Raw genomic sequence first — 7,500 nt, forward strand, 5'->3', positions numbered from 1 at the left:
ACATATATTCAAAGATTTGAGATTTCGGTGCCGTGCTGTGAGCTTGTATATCTGCTATTTTTCAATAGTTAAAGCATAAAATAATTAAGGTCCCTCCACCTTGGGCCCTGGTAACTCATTCCCACTCCCCCCCCCCTTGTGACGCCCCTGGCTACAGTTGCAAGGAGTTTTGCACCCATGTAGGCTACTTAAAGGTAACCCGTTCCAACAAGTAATGCAAGTTCAACCACTGAATCAAGTAAGAGCTCACAGTTCATTTACAAGCTTGTTTTTAGAAGCAACTGTTCAAAAACCAACAAAGTTGCCCTATCCTGAACGTAGGCTACTGGTAATAGTATCTTCCTTTGTAATCTTTCTTTTTAAGTCTGTTAAAATAGCACAAGATAAACATTACATACTGACCTGGACTGAATGGTTTACAGCTGATTAACTGTAACATGCTATACAGGTATTTACACTGTTAGAAATAAAGGCATTTAATAACCAGTAAGACTCCCTAATCGGGAGATAAGCGACCGTTGGTCGCTTATCTCCTGTCACACTGCTGACATCAGTATGACATCACACCGTACACAAATGACCCTTATATAAGACCGTCATTATCTACCGACAGATTAGTAACAAGATGTCAAAATCGTTGAAGGTTGAATCTCCAGATATGGAGATAACCAACACATCCCTCCATATATGGAGATAACCGACGAATCTCACTAAGTCTGACCTCACAAGCCCCATATTTGGACACGAACAACATATAACTCCATATATAGAGACATAGCTGCTGACATCAGTATGACATCACACTGCTGACATCAGTATGACATCACACCGTACACAAATGACCTTTATATAAGACCAGCATTATCTACCGACAGATTAGATGCAAGCAGGATCTCGACTCTGACACAACTCATCGGCTCATAAGCTGGTTCTCCCTCCATATATGGAGATAACCGACGAATCTCACCAAGTCTGACCTCACAAGCCCCATATTTGGACACGAACAACATATAACTCCATATATAGAGACATAGCTGCTGACATCAGTATGACATCACACTGCTGACATCAGTATGACATCACACCGTACACAAATGACCCTGACGGCACACACCAAGCAGTGTGATGTCATACTGATGCGGAGATATGAGCAGGGCAAAGGTGTGACGTGTGACCGACGGACGGACGGACGGACGGACGGACGGACGGCCGGTGGAGGTTTTGATACTAAACTGCGACCTGACGGTCGCAATAATATAGTGTGTGTGTGTGTGTGTGTGTGTGTGTGTGTGTGTGTGTGTGTGTGTGTGTGTGTGTGTGTGTGTGTGTGTGCGCGTGCGTGTTAGGGCAGAGCATTCATTGCAATGGGATCATAAATTAAGATTCAGATAGCTCACATTGGCTTGTAAACGATTTATGTTTTTTTTCTTTTACCACATGCAGTATTGAGTTTATGCAATAACATTGCGTAATGCTGTGAAAACAATGTGAAATTGTGAAGACACATTTTATCTGTATCTATTTATATCTTCTATTTTGTTTAGACCTTGCCATTTGCACTTATGTTCGGCAGATGTCTGAGTGGCATTTATACATTTTTATTTATTATCATGATGCTTTTAAGAAATGTTCTTAAAAATCTGAATGATTGTAAAGATCAGATGTGATTGCTAGGAGGTATCTATACAGGGCAAATAAATTAGTGTGTTTATATACTGTGTGTATATATATATATATATAAAGTTAACAAAAAAAAACCAAATGCATGTATCTTAACTTTGTTTTGAAGCACTCCAGAGAAATAATAATTAATATATTATGAAAACCATGCTTCTGAGCTTCAAGGAACATTTCCAACAAAGCTTCAAAGTGTCTGTGTATCTGTCCTTTGTTCCCAGGTATTGTGGCTCCTGTGATTGTACCTCAAAACAACACTTTATCTCTCTTTGCATAAAAATAACTGCTTAATCTCCATAGAAAGTCTTCCTATACCATTTATGAAGCCACAATTATAACTCTTACAGTGCAGACTTAATATTTTACGTCGAGTTGATACTGTATGACAGAAACATCAGAGAATATTCACCCCGTGAGGAGAAAATGACTCTTAACATTTTGGTAGAATGCCTTCAGCATTTCAACGTCACAGAGCTGTTTGATGTGCAGACCTACATTCCGAAAACAGTCCCAAAGCGGCACTCGGCCAAACCCGGGTAAAACAAAACGGCTTGCCTGTGCAAAAGCAGACCATGCATAGACACAACAAGGTTTCATCTGATGTGTCCGCAACTCAGGAATACTAACTAGTGTGGTGGTGAAGAGGGGCTGTGAGCCAGTTAGTGGGCCTAATGAGCTAAGGCAGACCATAAAGTTGCGTCCCTGGAGGCGGGCGGTGCCAAAAGAAATGAAAGCACTCGGCTGGATTATTCGCCTTGTGCCGATGCCCGCTCTCTCTGCAGTCTCCACTCATATCTCACATGGCCAGCTGAGGGTTCTCACTTTTGGGGGTGGTAGTGGTGTGTGTGTGTGTGTGTGTGTGTGTGTGTGTGTGTGTGTGTGTGTGTGTGTGTGTGTGTGTGTGTGTGTGTGTGTGTGTGTGTGTGTGTGTGTGTGTGTGCGTATGTTGGGGGTGGGGGGAACGTCTCCTCACGTCCCAACTTACACCTCTCCGGAACTCATTGCTGACACATCGCTTTGCCTCTCTCTCTCTCTCTTCTTCTTCTTTCACCTCCTCTCTCTCACTCTCTGTTTCTTTCTTTCCTACTCTCTCTCTCTCTCTCTCTCTCAGCTCCATCTCTGTCTGCGTCTGCGTTTTTTTAACCTTCGTCCTTCCTCCATCCTCTCTCTGTCTCTGTATCTGTTTCACTGTCCTCTCTTATTCTCCTCCCTCCATTCCCCTCCTCTGCCTGACGCTACCCTAACCCCTCTCTCTCTCTCTCTCTCTCTCTCTCTCTCTCTCTCTCTCTCTCTCTCTCTCTCTCTCTCTCGCTTGTCTGAGCACCCAACAGCAGCAACAGCAGCTGTGTACGGGACGGGTCATGTGAGGTAACGCAACTAACAGCACACATCACAAGGACATGCACGCAAACACACACACACACACACACACACACACACACACACACACGCGCACGCACACGCACACGCACACGCACACGCACACGCACACACACACACACACACACACACACACACACACACACACACACATCACACGCATCCTCGATTAAATCAGGCCACTGTATGGGTTGCACTTAACACTGTAAGCTCTTCTAGTGTTTGACTAGCAGCAGAGAGCTGAGAGAGACAGCTCCATTTAATAAAACACTGAAGAGAGCTTTAGTGGTCTGAGTCCAGTATGCATGACGACACTGGGTTACAAGATTATCCAGTTGTTCATGCTCGCAAATTCAATGCTCAAAGTTAACTTTTTTTTCCAAGTGTTCCCAACCTGACAAAATTGTACTCTACAGCAGTGTAGGAGGGGCACCCACCATAATGTAAGAAGCAAAGACGATGTACTGTAGCGTAATATGTTCCCTCAGCCTTATGTGCCCTCAAAACGTCAGTTTACAACAAACTAACACATTGTACATATGTATGTAATTGTGCAGTATTATGTCCTGTACAATACTGTATAATAAATAATATTACAGTATAATCATATATAGAGCATATGTGTAAGAAAATGTGTTTATTGATTAAACGTTTCAAGGGCAATCATTTTTGGTGGAATTATCACTTAAATTGGCCTAAAAATAGGACATTTCATTTCCTTAATCGGGAGTCATGTGCTGCGCCTGTGATGTCAAAATGTTACTGTAATAGTTTACTTCATCGGGTCTTTAATGGTTTGTGTAAAGATTTAGTAAAGTGATTGACAGCTAAAACTTAACCAATCTTAAAACCAGAGATAGGAAAGTGAAGCTTGATTGGTTTGGAAGGGCACTATCAGCTCACAAGGCCCAGCCAGTGTGGTGAATGTTAGTGTGACTGTGCACACACAAAGCGACATTCGTCTGCAGTGCTACAAAAAAAAAGAAAAAAGAAAGAAAGGTCACACCAGGACAATTATTTGCGGTCGCGCTCCCAATTACATTTAGAGGTTGCACAGATTAAATTTAGGTTGCATATGCAACGAAAACGTAGCACTTTTTAGAGCCCTGAAATGGGTTGAATTATATCCCAATGTCATTTTAATAACAAACCACAGAGAGACGTTTCCATTCTATCAAACACAGAGAATGCTTTGGCAAGTCTTGTATACACATACAAGTGAAGTTTTTTAAATCAGTTTCTCATGTTCACCAATGGGTTGAACTATATATGCGTAGATCACTGCAATAACATAACACTTTAGTTTTATGTTATTGCACTTTACACTTTAGTTTTAGGGTCAGGATTTTATTTAAAAGTGAATCAGATGCAGCAGCTTACGAAGATTCAAAAACAGATAAACATAGCCAGAGTATATATTCATTTAGTTTTATGGAACCGGCAGTGGTGTTTAAAAACAATCCACATCACCTGTGTTCTTGTATTCTGATGAAGATCTTTGTTTGACAGAAACGACTAAATAAAAAAGTGTGTGGGAGAATGCAGTTCTTGTTTTCAAGTGGATACCACACAGCCATCAAATGTTATACAGTAGGCTACTTGACATGGTATATGGTACTCTACTGTATACTGAATAGAGAGAGAAAGACACTTAAAGTCTTACTGTACAGTATGCTGAATACAGAATAGTCTTACTGTACTGTATACTGAATATAGACAGAAATACACATGCAGTCTCAGCTCAGCCAGTTGGTGTGATTGGCCCAGATACATTCATTTGCACATTCACGGTTTTGGATCCAACTCATAATGTGTGCTATGCGATAGAATCGCAGTGTGTTACAGGTCCATTTTACACCCAGTTGAATTAATTCAATTTATTACAGTATACGTGTTTCCTAATTCTCTCTAATAACTTTCGTGTCCACTATTGTGCAACAAAGCTGAAATACACAGACACAGTCTTTTTCACAAACTGTTTTTACAAACATTTGTAGTCTATATAGTTTAGATACTGTAAAGCAGTTCACCGGGCAATAAATAAAACCTGTAATAACTCAAGCAAGGTCTCACCTCATTGTCCGTCATTCAGGGTTAAAGTTGAACCATAGGGGAGTGACAGCAAGGCACTGATGTCGCTTACTGTTACTGTCTTACTCGCACAAGAGACAGTGTTATTCTGCCTCATTGCTTTTTTTTCATAAGGTACGCACCTTATGTATATTTGATATCGATGTCTTGTTATTTGTCTTTTTCCTTTGTTTCTTTCTCCGTTTGTATGAATATATATTTGGAACTGGAATTTGGAGCTTGTAGGGAAAATACTGTACTTTCACCCATGCTTCTAGAATCAGAATCAGAGTAGATTTTATTGGCACATCACATGTTTACAGGTGTATAGAAGTGGGGTGAAATTATTTTTTGTGCAAGCTCCATCATTCGTTGTTTTAAGGGGGGGCGGGGGACACACATAAAAGAAAAATCAAAGGTATCTACATATGTATTGTATACATAAAAAGCATACAGTAGGCCTATGTACATGTTAGACATAAGATGCAAAAAAATTATAATCATGCGACAATACAGTAGGTCCAGCAGTTATGTGGTCATGTTTTACACCTGTACACTTGTGATGTGACAACACATTTATACATTTGGAACTTGAAATGGGACATTTTGCACAATGAGTACTTTCTAGTTTTGAAAATGTACTTAGTACATTTTGATACCAATACTTTTGTACTTTTACTCAAGTAAATTTTGAATTCTGTACTTTTACTTGTACTTGTGTCATTCTGCTCTAGTCTGAAAGGAGAGTGTTTTTTGCAGGTCTTTCAGTCCAAGTGTATCAAAAAGGCAACTGGGTTAAGGCAGCGGAAGCTTGTGATTGGCTGCCAAAAGTCAGGGGGACGGAGATACACCTAAACCTAACCTTAACCCTAACCCTAACCTCAGTAAAACTAACGCTGGTGAATGCTAACCTGGAGAAATGCTAACCTGTCAACTCTGTTGAATGCTAACCTGGTGAAATGCTAACCTGCCGAAGCTGGTGAATGCTAACCTGGTGAAATGCTAACCTGTCAACGCTGTTGAATGCTAACCTGGTGAAATGCTAACCTGCCGAAGCTGGTGAATGTTAACCCGACGAATGTTAAATCGGTTGGACCAACGGTGCTCAACCCAGTTGCCTTTTTGATACACTTGGACTGAAAGACCTGCAAAAAGCACTCTCCCCTAGTCTGAAGGCAGACAGGATAAGTCTGAGCAGGCAGACGATAGGCAGAAAGTGCTCCTCCGAGGGCCTCACATAACCAGCGCTCCCAAACAAACACACAAATTTGTCAGATCTTTAACATCTCACTGCCACTGTCTCCCCACCGTCCGCACTCAAGAGGAAGAACGGGGGCATATCTGATTCGATAAGACCAGGCACGTAATCCGGTTTGAGGTCTCCATAATGTCGCTGTGCTAAACATATCACCAAAACGAAGGCGTGATTTGATAGGAAATGACTGCAATTCTGCCAATAGCCTGGGAAACCACCTAGGGGGCTGGGGAGGCTGGCTGGCTGAATGGCTGGCTGGCTGTCTGGCTGGCTGAAGTGTTTGCTTGTGTGTGCATGTGCTGGGTATGTGAGAGTGAATGAGTTAGGGCCCTGCCGCAGGCAACAGGCACACAATGAGAAACACATTATAAAGGGCTGCCGACTGGTTCTTATTGACGTGCCAGTCAACTAAAAAACAAGACACGTACCATTAAATGCACTGAATCACATATATAAGGCATTCATTAGTACACTTCAGTGTTTATTTTAGCCATTTATACTCTCAGAGTTAAAGGAGAATTCCGGACTAGCGTTTTATTTTACCTTAATCTTTTCTTAATCCATCCCGAGTTCAGTGCAGCTCTGTGGGGTTTTGCAGTAAATCTCTTATTTTGGAGCTGTGTGCAGCTCCCTATACGTGGCTGTGTGGGTCTGTGTGTGGGTCTGTGTGTGTGTCTGTGTGTGTGTGTGTGTGTGTGTATGTAGCCTGACTTCGGCGCATAACTAGTGCCGCACCATTTACGCCACTTGCGCAATATATACATCAAAATGTGCGGCTCGGCCGGGAATGGTGTTCTATTACCTTTCGTTCCGATCCGCCTTACCATGCCGACGTAATCGGCAAAAAACGACGCTTAATTGTCCCCATTGACTTATAATGGGACAATGCAAGAAATCACTTTCAAGTATTTTTCTCTCGTAAACCATAGGAGCTACAGTTTCAAACCTCGGAGAGGAGATTCATAATGATTTTAAGAATGAATCGAAAAATAATTACATCACTCGGCCTCATGGTGGCGCTATAACGGCCCACTTTACGTTTTGCCCCGTAACTCTTGAACCGTAGATCGGAAAATTAAATTTCTTTTTTCCCTGGATTCCTTGGGTCAAGACGCATC

General features: G+C 41.8%; 1 protein-coding gene across 1 annotated transcript in view; it reads right to left on the reverse strand.

The window, feature by feature from the left end:
• nr3c2 (nuclear receptor subfamily 3, group C, member 2) overlaps positions 1-7,500 on the reverse strand; it is a 158,185-nt gene that overhangs the window by 65,060 nt on the left and 85,625 nt on the right.

This window comes from Nannobrachium achirus, assembly GCF_963921795.1.
Source record: "Nannobrachium achirus genome assembly, chromosome: 3".
In the NCBI taxonomy this organism is placed as follows: domain Eukaryota; kingdom Metazoa; phylum Chordata; class Actinopteri; order Myctophiformes; family Myctophidae; genus Nannobrachium; species Nannobrachium achirus.